At 31.8% G+C, this 12,031-nt stretch overlaps 1 protein-coding gene across 1 annotated transcript in view; it reads left to right on the top strand.

Annotated features, from left to right (window-relative positions):
* The first annotated feature begins 222 nt into the window (after nucleotides 1–222).
* LOC140450276 (probable ATP-dependent RNA helicase DHX35) overlaps nucleotides 223–12,031 on the top strand; it is a 332,996-nt gene continuing 321,187 nt past the window's right edge. Inside the window, exon 1 of the mRNA XM_072543802.1 lies at nucleotides 223–629. The gene's annotated coding sequence lies outside the window, so the exon portion shown is untranslated. The remainder of the gene's footprint in view (nucleotides 630–12,031) is intronic.

Raw genomic sequence — 12,031 nt, 5'->3', positions numbered from 1 at the left:
GAACCCATTTAAAAATTATACAGTAAGACTAAACCTCCTAATATTGTTATTATTATTAAAAAGTACTACATAAATATCAGATGTGATTGTTCTACAACACAAAAATATCTCTTTTTGTTTATACTTTTCGACGAATTGGCACCGATGAAGCGATGTTATAGAGGGAGATTTGATCGGTGCACTGCAAACGAACAGACCGGTGAATTGAACACATTGAAAATGTTGACCTTAAAAATAAATAAGTACAAAGGACTAACAGCCACTGGCTCTCTAAATTTCGTTAATAGCCATTAATTTAATTAAAACTAAAAATAAATTACCTGTTGGGTACATATTAGCAAACAGAGTAACATCACCGCCTACAGGAAGGTGCGAATATACGTCGTTAATAGATGAAAACATTTTTGGCTCTTAACTGAACCATTTAATCGATTTTATTCAAATATTTATTCGGTTTTCTGCCTGCTTGATTTGTTTTGTTTACTATTCGATAGCGGCAAAGCGGTACCTTACCTACGCGGGTCAGTGTAAATTCAATTCAGTTCAGTATTCACTTATTCAGTAATCAGTCAAGTTTCGTTGTTGGAGGTGGAGTTAATTGTAGTGTATACTGCCATTTAATTATATGGGTAAGTGTAAAAGGTACTTTCAAATTAAATTCATTATTCTGGTTTAAACAAACGTATCAGATGATCAGTAAAGCAATGAAGGTGAAAAATAAATATATTTCATTTATGTTTTCCACAAATTTTAAATTATTAAGATGTAAAAAAAAATGAACTGCTGTTTCTATTTAAAAGTATGATTAGTTGACCCTCAAAAATAATTGCACTGTGGATTTTCCCATTCAGTGCAAATTGACTAAAAGCAAATTTAATGTATAGTATTTAGTTATACTTAATTTAAATAATTTCATTATGTTTATTAGACAGACTGTATACCACAAAAACAATATTTGTATGAGTTTTAAAAATAGTTTTATTTAACTGGTTGCATCAGGATCCATTGCCAACAAACTTATTGCCAGAAGTTTACCTTGTGTTTACAATAGTTATGCTCTTTTTGTGAATAAATAAAATGAAGTTGAAAGATGAAAACAAAGCTTTAAAATAATTGAAATAAGTAACTTATTAGTTCATACCTATGTGTTTTGTGTACTTGTACATTTGGTTTGTATGTAGAAAGTAACAAGTGTTCTATTCTTTTGTTTTTCTAAGCGTTTGACCAACTGTTTAATTTAATTTAGGAAAAAAGGTTTATCTCAAATATATTTTCCAACCAGAGCATGGATCTACAAAGCAACACATTACAAAATACAAATGAACATATTTGTTAAAAAAATGCAGTTTTCTGTGCATAAGGTAGTTGTAGCAAACTTTGTTTGAATTTTATATCTGTGTGTGTTTACCAATGATAACTGTTTCAGTATCAGTGTACCTTTGATATTATATCAAATAGGTAACACTTGACGAGTTGAAAATTGTTTGATTAGTATGAATTATATTTGGCTTTTATTTAATCTATTTTTTATTTAACAGATGTTCAAAATTTGAAACTGAAAAAATGAAAATTTGATGTAGTAAATAATTCTTTATAAAGTTGTATTATAAAGTTGATAGTGCAATTATTTTACAATAAACCAATACAATTTGTTATCACAAAAAACCCAACATAATTTTTGAAAGACAAGAGGAACCTATATACTAAGTTTAAAGACTATGATTTTCCTTCAAGAAGCAGGAAAGTCATATGAATATGACAAGAAGAAAACCTATTGACACCAAATTCAATAGGCTTCATCCTAACATGAAAAGAAACTTATATACCATGTTTTAAGAGTGTAGGACTTTTCCTTCAAGAAAAATAAAATGCATGAGTATAAAAAAAAATAAGAAGTTCTATGATTCTTCCTTACAAAACGAGGAACCTTTGTACAATGTTTCAAGTCTAGGAATTTTCGTTCAAGAAGAAGATAAAGCATAAGAATATGAGAGGAAGAATAAGACCTATTGACTCAAAATTAAATAGGTTTCTTCTTAACATGAATAGGAAGTTGTGTACCAAGTTTTAAGAATGCAAGACCTTTCCTTCAAGAAAAAGGAAAGGCATAAGAAAATGGTAAGAACAGTGGACCTCAAATTTTGTATGATTTTTCATTAAATAAAAGAGAGGCACATGCACCAAGTTTCGAGATTCTAGGACTTTCATTTTAAGAAAAAGAAAAGTAGAAAAAGGAAAGTATGAGGATATGAGAAGTCTATTGACCCAAATTTTAATAGGGTTCTTTATACCAAGAGGAACCTATGTTCTGAGTTTCAAGACTATATGAATTTAATTTAATATTTCATTAACTGTACACTGTTTCTTACGTTAGAATTAGAACTCAATTGTTAGAAAGCTGTTACTGCCCATGATATACCATGAACGATATAAACTCCACCCAAAACTATGCACTTATTGTTAATTTTCAATAATATAAAAATTTGTTATACTTCTCAATCAGGAATTATCATTTTCTGCGCCAAACTACTAAACTGTAATTAACATCATATATGTGTAATAAAAGTAACACCTAATTAATTATTTTTATTTTTTTTAAGCTCTTCTCTGCATTCGGATTGCCGAATATAGGCCTCTACTAATTCTCGCCATTTATCTCTGTTGTTTGTAAGACGTTTCCACATTGGTCCTACAGTTCTTTTAATATCATCGCTCTAGCGCATTTGCGGTTTTCCTCGTGGTCTTTTGGCTTCATATGGCCGCCAATTCCCGATTTATTCCATCGGGCATCCTTAAGACGTTCGTTATGTCCAGCCCATTTCCATTTCAGTTTAGCTGCCTGTTCGACAGCATCTTTTACTTTTGTTCTATTACGAATGTCTTCATTGGTTTTATGGTCTTTGAGTGAGCTTCTGTCGTTCCATAGCTCTCTGAGTTTTTCTGATCCTCTCCATGTTTATTTTAGTGAATGTCGAGGTTTGAGCTCCATATGTAAGCACAGGTAGGATACAGGAATTAAACACTTTGGTTCGCAGTCTTTGAGGTATATTTTTATTTTTAAGTACATATGAGAGTCTTCCGAATGCTGCCCATACCATTTTTACAATTGACTTTATCTTCTAGGGTAGCTGTTAATACTTTTGGAGATATTGTGTCTCCTTGTCTTACGCCTCGCTTTATTTTTACTGGTCTTGTTTCGATTCCATTACACAACATCACTATCATTTCAGCTTGTTCGCAAATATTATGTATTAATATTCTGTACCTGGAGTCGATCCGGTTGTTGACTAATGCTTCTATTGCCCACAATTCTACGCTATCAAAAGCTTTTTTACAATCTATAAAAGCCATACTTAATGGGAGATTGTATTTGTTAGTCTTTTCTATTAGGGTTTTCAAAGTATATGGATGGTCATAGGTGCTGTACCCTTTTCTAAATCCGGCTTGTTCTACTGGTTGATATCCGTCAAATTTAATTGTTAACCTCTTTGTAATAATCTTTGTAAATGTTTTGTAAAGTTGTGACAGAAGTGAAATTGGCCGATAATTTTTCAGGTCTGTGGTGTCTCCCTTTTTGTGTATTAGTATTGTTTTAGCTGTATTCCACTGTTCGGGTATGTTGCCTTCGAATAGACATTTATTAAATAGTATTTTTAGATATGTGATGGCTTCTTCTCCGCCTTCCTTCAACATTTCTGCTAGGATTCCATCGCTTCCAGGAGCTTTATTCCTTTTTATTTCTTTTATTGCTCTTTCTATTTCTTCGAGGCTTATTTCAGGCATCACTTCTGAGTTGACATTTCTTATCTGCCTTTTCAAGTTCTGCTTTGAGGAGTTACGGGGATCGTTTCTGGATCGATACAGATCGGCGTAGAACTTTTCAATTGAGTTTGCTATATCAGATTTACTTTTTTCTAGTAGTCCTTGTTCATTTTTAATGGTTATTATGTTTTTCTTTCCTAGTTTCGGTTTAGTTCATTTGAGACTTCGGTTTTTCTCTATTACTTGTTCTATACGGTCTTCTTGATGTTTTTTAATGTCCTCTTTTATCTGTTTTCTTATTACTCGATTAAGTTCCTTAAATTCTGCAGTGTCTCTTTTGTTTTGTCTCGGAAGATTTTTTCTTTGTTTCAGCATGTTTTGTGACTACACTTATTTTGGATTTTCGTTTTCTGTTAGCGGTTACTTCTGAGCTTGCATTTAATAGTTCTTTAATTGTTTTGACTGCATTGATTTCATTTAAGCTAAGTTTATCTAGATTTAATACTTTCGCGGGTTTTAACTTGCTTTTATATTGTTCTGTATTAGATTTTAGTTTATATGTGTCTATATTCCAAGTTTTTCTAAATTTATTTCTATTTTTATTATGTTTTATCTCTAATTTGGCTCTAACCATTTAGTGAGCGTTACTTACTGACCCCGTATTTATTACTCTTACGTCCTGTATGCTATCTGTTTCGTTACACAGTATGTCATCTATTTCGTTTCCAGTTTTTCCGTCTGTTTTAGTTAACCAAGGTTTATCCTGTCTCATTTCTAACTCCAGAGCCGAACTGTCATATATAGTTTTCGGTTTTTTCAAGTCGTTGTCCGATCTTAGCGCTGAAGTCTTCTATTATCATCGTATACGTGGTGTGATAATTCATACTAGTTTCTGCAATTTTCTCATAAATTCGTCTCTCTCTTCCTCGGGATTTGCTGCGGTTAAAGCGTATACTTGAATAATTTTCAGGGAGATGTTCTCGTTTACATTTAGCCTAATTATTGCAATTCTTTCAGATATTACTACGAATTGCTCTACTTTATGTTCATATTTCTTGGAAATTAGAAATCCTACGCCATCTAGGCTTTGTTCATCTTGCCCTTTGTAATATAGGACGTTACCGGACTCTAGTGTTAAGCCCTTGTTGTAGACTTTTTCATCGTTGCTTAAGGACCTTAATTTAGAGGTGCGATGTTAAATCGTGTGGTTTTTAGCGATTTCTTGCTTCCCCCAGATTCCATGAAGCTGTCCTTTTTTACAAAGGAGTGGGATTTGCCATTAATGTATGGTCTACCCACCTGGGGACCCATTCCTTTTGCTTTAGATATCGCCATATTCCGTTTAGGAGGTTTTTTAGCCTTAAAACACCACGCTGGCTAGACGGGTTGGTGAGTGATTTTATACAATCCCTAAAATCAAGGGATTGCCACTTTCGCCATCCACACCGTACCGAAGGTATTCTCTGCCGTGGCTGCCGTTGTGGACTTCATCCATGACCCTGGACAAGGGACCCTAAGCAGGTACTAGTTTCCCGGGTCAGGAAATACCTGGAATCTGCGGAGGGCAGGGATTTATTCATTTTCCCTGATAGGACTATTCAAAGTAGTTCCTACCCGCTACCCGCGCCCAATTAATACTGTGATATTATTGATAAGGTTGGATCGTTCATAAAGAAGCTGGAACTTGTAAAAACAAGTCTTGAAAATAACTTATTCCACTATTTTCCAAAACGAGAAAGCTATGTTACAGATAATCAAATTAATATTAATTCTGAGGTATTGTTATGGTGCGTTGTAAGATTCACTGTGATAAATGAATCAAGCAAAATTTATTAACTTCACAGAAAATTATTCTGAATTTGAATGGATACGCAATCCCTTTCTTATTGAGTCGTCGACATATGATTTAAGTGCAACTGAACAAGAAAAACTAATTGATTTGTCGTGTGATGGTGAACTAAAATTAGACGTTAAGCAATGCGACCTTGGTGAATTTTGGATAAGACAGAATTTTGATTCCCCTTCTCTTGTAAAAAGCGCTTTAAAATACGTGATACGTTTTTCGACAACATACCTGTGCGAGAGTTGATTTTACGCAATGCTAAATATTAAGAACTTATATAGAAACAAACATAATGTAGAACCTGATCTTCGACTGTATCTGAGTAATGCCGAACCAGATATTAATTAAGTTATGTGGAAATACTGAAACAATAGTACATTCAAATTAGTTGATGTGATAAGACTTACAGGAAGCTTTTCTTCTAAATGTTTATAAGCTTAAAAGTGCTATTTATTATTAAATCATTTTGTGTGCATAAATATAATTGTTTTAAACTTTTTTCCTTAGGGTATTAGTATACGTCTTAACGACGAAAATATGCCCCGGATTATTGAGATCCATTCAGTCAAATTATCTGGAAAAGCCTTAGAAATTAGCGCATTTTTAAAAAAGTCTTAAAACAAAATAATAAACAAATAATAATAAACAAATTAAATTTCGCAAAATCTATTCAAAATTCTAAAAATCTAAATTATTGAAATTTTTTTATACAGAAAGAGGACAGTTATATGACAATGAATGAAAGTAGTTGTACTATTTTGTGGGTGTGCAATTTCTTTTGACTTATAATTATCAACTTTTGGATAAAAGCATTTAATTTCTGTTAGGCAAAGAATTGTGATGTCAAATGTTAAAATCTTATATACTAAAACGCTAAGCCCTTTTCTTGTCCACCACTTTACTCAAAAACCATATTAGATAATTAAAATATTTTTTCGGAATATTATTAGTATTACGTATGAGATTGTCAAGATATACTTTTGGTACAAAAATTCACTTCCGGTTTTGAGATGACCGGAAGTTAAAATTTACTTTAAGTTTTAGACCCCACAATTTATATATGGATCGAAAGGTCTCGTTGAGACGAATCTAAATATGTACTTCCGGTTGCGATCCGACACCGGAAGTGACCCGAAACGCGCATAAAACGTCGATAGAGCAAATCTGACACCGGATTCGTGATCAGTAGACTTCGGCAAATATGCAAATAAAAATGTAGAAAATATGCGCATAAATATGCACGTGTTTACCCGAAAATATGCAAATATTTTACAAAATATGCATACAAATAAATAAAAAAATCGTAAAATAGTAACAATTTTATTTAAAAAAAAAAAAGTGTACATAACTAAATATTTCCTACTATTCATTAAGATTTACATTTATTTTAAGTAACTACATCATTTTTAAGTATGAATAAACTTATTTAGAATTATGGTAACAATAAATGACCAAGTGGTGTTCAAAATTTTCTAACAAAAACTTGGCTTCTGTCTGAGTACATATATTTATATATGGAAAAACTTCGTTCAACATCAACTGATGTAACGGGAGCATTTTTCAAACTAACCAAAACATTTGGTTCTAAATTAATTCTTTCCGAAATATTTCCAGCTAGAACACTGACTACTTCAGAAAGAATATGGTAACCTTTATTTTTTTCCATAGTAGCTTCAAATTTTTTTAAAATATCTTTTCCAATATTACCTCTACCGTTCCGACAACATGACGCAAATTCTTTTATTAATGCTGTACTTTCGAACAATGACAGTTTTGGTGATTCTAACTGAGTAATTGTTTTTTGAACAAAACTAAAATTTGATTTTATAAATGAAAGTTCTTGTTGAAGCAAGTTACTCTGAAAAGTTTGTTTAGAATCCAAAAGAGATTGGGAACTTTCATCTGTTAACGTATCAATTATGTTCTTTATTTTAACAAAATGATCTGCATAAAAATTAGCTGCTTCTAACCATGTTCCCCATCGCGTTAAAATAGGTTGTGGTGGAAGAGGAATGTTAGGTAGCATTTCTTTATAAAGTTGAATTCTTATAGGAGATTTAAGAAATACTTTTTTGACACTGGATATCATGGTATTCACAAGAGGAAACTTTTTTCGTATTTCCTCTGCAACTCTGTTTAATCCATGCGCTACACAAGTAACATGTATTAAATCTGGGAAAAATATTTTTAAATTTTGTCCTGCTTTCACCATATAAGGAGCAGCATCCGATAAAATAAGCAGTAATTTATTAGAAGGAATAGTTGTCGGAAGAAAAAAAGTTGCTAATGTTTCTTGTATAAAACGCGAAATTGTTAAAGCATTTGTTTTCTCAAGTTGCTGGCATGAAATAAGATGAGATTTTGGTAAGGTATCTTCTTTAAGAACACCAATCAATAAATGAGCAATATACTTTCCTGAGGAATCAGTGGTTTCCTCTACAGATATGTAAAAATAATTATCTGCAATTTCTTCCTTAATATGAATTAACACCGACGAAAATAGCCCGTTCACATTATTTCTTCTTAGAGACCGATCACTTGGAACATTAAGTTTGCAATATTTTTTTAGAAACGAACTAAAATTTACATTTGCTAATTTTGAAAGCGGTATGTTTGCAGACACTAATGCGCGACACAAGTCTTCATTAAAAGTTTCTTACTCATCTAATTTTTTTTAAGTAGATTGGAAACATTTAGCCATTGAAGTTTGATGTTTTCCTCCTATTTTTCCTTTTTTTGCAATGTGTGAAGCAGTTCTCACATGTTGGTCTATCTGAAATTTCTTCTCACATGCTATCTATAAATAAAAATAAAAACCTTTATTTTAACCCAACCTTTAAAATATAAAAATATACAAGGTGTTTTTGGTTACTCAAATAACTGGTTTGGAAAAAAAACACTCGCTAAGTGTTTTAAATGCAGTATTAATCCACAAATTAGTTTTTGTTACTAACCATTAGTACATCATATAACTTATTTTAAAATTCAACAAAAGTTTTTTTTTTGTTAATTCAATTACAATAAAAATAATTGTGTTTTAGAATAGCTGACTTCATAAAAAAAAGTAAAGGTGAAAAATTTTTCTAAATACACACCATTGTATTGTACCATGGACAATTTTTTCTCACTAAAGGAAGCTATTTTTCATTTAAAAACAACCTACGAGTACTAAATTTCAAGTAAATACGTTTATTGGTTTTAAAGTTATTGTTGTTATTAACTAAAAGAATTTAATTTTTTTTAATTTTAACACCCTGTATCTCGAAAAGTAAATAAGTTTGACCCCTCATTAACTATATCGTTTTGTTCAATTTTTCGAGAAGTATCTACAGTCAAACGTTGTAAGTGTCATTTGGAAACACCCTGTATGTATGAAATATTAGATATTTAATAGAAAATATTAGATACTTACAATTTTGCCACAGACTGAACAGTAGATTTTTCCCATATCCATAGACAGCTCTTTATAAGGTTTAATCCAAGTTGAAGCACTGGTTGTTTTAGGCATTATAAAATCACAATCTTCCTTTTTGTTACGCACAACGAGTGTTTACGCTTTGAATATCAAAACAAAAATGATTTACAAATCTGAGCATCAAATTAGAAATGTTTAGGTACCTAATTCAATAAACTGGGAGATTTTGGAAAATCCCTAAATTAGGAACAAAACTATTAGCCGTTTACCTGCTGTTAAGATTCAATAAATTGTAGATAGATTTGGGGATTAGATCATAAAATGCAAATGAGCGAACCCTTAGCGATTATCCAATAACTGAATGCCTCAGTGACCGAGACTTTCTAAGAATGTTGAGGGCTACTTAAATTGATCTTCTTTGAAATTGTAAATGTTTTGTACCTGTAGAGATTACGTACTTAGATCATTTCTTGATTAAAATGACTACAAAATTTTATACAAGAATTGAAATAAATTGGTATGTTTAAAAATTTTCAAATACAGTATAAAAATCTGAAGTTTTATGCACTTTATGCAAAATTTTATACAAATATGCTAAAATATGAAATATTTGCATAAAATATGCACAATATGCAAAATATGCAATATGCATATTTGCCGAAGTCTAGTGATCAGCATGCAAAATTAACTGCTAAATGATATCCATGTCGACATTTGATGAACTAAAAATTGCATTCCGGTTTTGAGGTCGACTTCCGGTTTCGTTTTTATTAGTCAAATCAATAGAGAATTCAACGTAGAGTTCAAAAATGTAAGTTCACGAAATTATCATTTATAGTTTTTGAGTTATTGATAAAAATATTTTTACTTCCGGTCATTGTATATATTGTATATTTTTCTCGCAAAATAAAAATTTCATTTAAAAAACTCGATGTCGAGTTGGTCCGCTAGTTATAAAACTAAAACACAATTAGGGACAAACAGAACACAATTAAAAGGACAAAACAGACATAAAACTTTAAAAAAGGGGGCTTGTTGTAACTATATTGCTTGGTAGGAGAGGAATTGAGTTTTTTGTTGTCTACTGGTATTTTAAGAGGTAAATTTGACAAGCTAATGTAGGTTAAAGTGTGACAGTTCTTCTTCTATTTCTAAAGTTAACTAGTTTTTGAAGCCAACAGACCTTAGTAGTTAAACAATTAAATGAATTTGAAAATGTAAGCTAATACGTATAATATTGGCATACTTTTAACAATCACTAGATGAATTAAAGTTAACTTTAAAATTTAAGTGTGTCAAAATAATTGAAATAATTTTTATATAACAAGTTTGAAATTTAAAAAAAAATCACATTAATATAATAAAACTAAATTGAAGAAGTTTAAACATACCATTGCAGAACGCTCGTCCACACATTTGTATATTTATTACACATTTGGATTAATATTTCGTTACCAAATGCTCATCTTAAATTTGTTTTTACCTCTTTTTTAAAATGGACTCACACAAGCAAAACATTCAGGATTCATGATTATTATAATCAAATATACCTACCAAAATGCCACAGCTAGCGTAAGACTATCTGAACAAGAAAAAAATGAATTCTATATACAGCTAGGAGTAACACTTTTAGAACATACTTGTAAGAAGGCACATCTGATCATGTTAACGAGCATGGTTTCAACATAAATGGAGAGAAGCTCAGTCATTTGAGATTAGCAGATAACATCGTCCATAGCCGATCGTATGGATGACGAAATACTAATGTTTGAAAAATTATACCACGCTTCCTTGGAGGCCGGACTAAAGATTAATATGAACAAGACGCAAATAATGACTAATCTGGTGCTAAATCGAAATATTGCTGTTGATGGAAGAGATATTGTGCAGACTGCATCGTATAAGTACTTAGCACATGAAATTCGGTTGGGCAGATATAACTAGACATGTGAGCTCCCACGTCGCATAAGATTAGCCTGGGAAGCGTTTGGTAAATTAAACTATGTATTTAAAACGGACCTACCCATATGCCTCAAAAGGAAAATCTTTGACCAATGTGTGTTACCTGTACTCACTTAGGGAGCGGAAACATTAACACTCACAAAAAAGGTAGTGAATAAGATTCGCGTGACTCAGAGGGCTATGGAGCTCCAGATGTTGGATGTCTCTCTGAGAAATCGAACCTCAAACGAAGAAATACGTCGTAGAACAAAAACAACAGACGCCATCGAAAAAATCGCGTCGCTAAAATGGAATTGGCAGGACACATCACCAGATTATCAGACAATCGATGGACAAAACGTGTTGTCGAGTGAAGACCAAGACATGAAGCACTACGGAGCAGAGGATGTGCACCAACTAGATGGACTGACGATCTGAAGCGTGTAGCAATCTGAAGAAATAACTGGATGCAAGTCGCACAAGACAGAGACAGATGAAAAGAGCTGAGGGAGACCTATGTGCAGCAGTGGACGCATACAGGTTGATGATGATGATGATGATAATAGAGTATTTACTGAGTTTCCATGATATGGGAATAATTAAATTGCTGATTGACTATTTGAAAGAAATAAATATTGCCATTTAAGTGCAACAGTGATGCATATTCTACACTGGGTGTTTCAAACAGGTATGTCATAAATTAAATCACGCATTCCGGGGACAAAAATAAATTGATTGAATCCAACTTACCTTAGTACAAAAGTGTACACGAAAAAAGTTACAGTCCTTTGAAGTTACAAAATAAAATTTGTTTTTTTTGCATTATCTCCTAAACTACTTGACATTTTGTAATAAAAATGGACACGTTACTTTCTTGTTCTGAAAGCATTTTTCATAAAAAAGAATCAACAAAATCTAAGCGCACAGGAAAAAATTAAGGGAGGGTGTGCAGCCCTAAATCCCCTCAAACTTTTGAGTACGTTCAAATCAAATGAATTTTGTGGCATCATTAGTTTAACACATTAGTTTTAAAATTTTTTTGCCTCTTATCACTTTTTAAAAAAAAAAAA

This window comes from Diabrotica undecimpunctata, chromosome 9 (assembly GCF_040954645.1).
Source record: "Diabrotica undecimpunctata isolate CICGRU chromosome 9, icDiaUnde3, whole genome shotgun sequence".
NCBI classification, from domain to species: Eukaryota; Metazoa; Arthropoda; class Insecta; order Coleoptera; family Chrysomelidae; genus Diabrotica; species Diabrotica undecimpunctata.
Note: the sequence above shows the minus strand (reverse complement) of the source record. Positions and strands in the feature narration are given on the sequence as shown.